This window comes from Bison bison, unplaced genomic scaffold (genome assembly GCF_000754665.1).
Source record: "Bison bison bison isolate TAMUID 2011002044 unplaced genomic scaffold, Bison_UMD1.0 scf7180017612041, whole genome shotgun sequence".
Taxonomy (NCBI): domain Eukaryota; kingdom Metazoa; phylum Chordata; class Mammalia; order Artiodactyla; family Bovidae; genus Bison; species Bison bison.
The window spans coordinates 1-855 of record NW_011441286.1 but is presented as its reverse complement, the minus strand read 5'-3'; the positions used below and the strand labels follow the sequence as shown (position 1 = coordinate 855).

General features: G+C 40.0%; 1 non-coding gene across 1 annotated transcript; it reads left to right on the top strand.

Annotated features, from left to right (window-relative positions):
- Positions 1–222: 222 nt before the first annotated feature.
- On the top strand, positions 223–295 carry TRNAR-CCU. Its single transcript has one exon. It is a non-coding gene; the product is annotated as a tRNA-Arg (tRNA).
- Positions 296–855: the final 560 nt, after the last annotated feature.

The following is an 855-nucleotide window of genomic DNA, read 5'->3' as shown; positions in this document are numbered from 1 at the left end:
AGCAGGAATTTTGTCTGTTTTGTTCTCAGTTGAATCTCCACCACTTTGAAATAAAGCCTGAATCCTCATAGATGCATACAAAATATTTGTTGAATAAATGAAACTTTTGATATAAAGTTATTTCAGTCTTATTTATTCAAATGTTTGTTGAGAGTTTTCTATAAGCTACATGTTTTGGGGCATTGGAATACAGTGGTGAACAAGACAGACATAGGAGGGACTTCCCTGGTGGTTCAGTGGTTAAGACTTTGCACCCCTAATGCAGGGGGCTCAGGTTCAATTCCTGGTCAGGGAACTAGATCCCTAGCTGCAACTAAAGAACCACCATGCTGCAATGAATATCTAATATCCCACATGCCACAACTAAGACCTGGTACAGCCAAACAAATAAATTATTTAAAAAAAAAAGACAAGGAATCTCTAGTAGAGTGTTTTTTATTCTCGTGAAGGAGAGTGTAATAAGTCAATAGGTAGAGAAAATAAAACAGGAGTATATATTGAGTGAATGATAGGAGAGGAACATTAGTTAGGGTGGTAAGAGAAAGCCTCTGAAGAAATGACAGTTGGCTTAAGACCTGACTGAGGAGAATGGAATGGCTGTGCAAAGAGCTGAGGAAGCGTGATCCAGGCAGAGGAAAGAGTAGGTACAAAGGCCCTGAGGCAGGAGTAAGCTCACTGTTTAGGAGGACAAGAAAATGGACAGTATGACTGTAGTCCAGTGAACAAGGGTGACAGTGATATCAAAGGAGGAGGAGGAGGAGGACGTAGAGAAGAGATTTTTGTTGCCTGAGATCACAGAACTCATCAGTTACTCATTTAGCTCTATGAATTTTGAATTCTAGCTCTGTGTCAGGT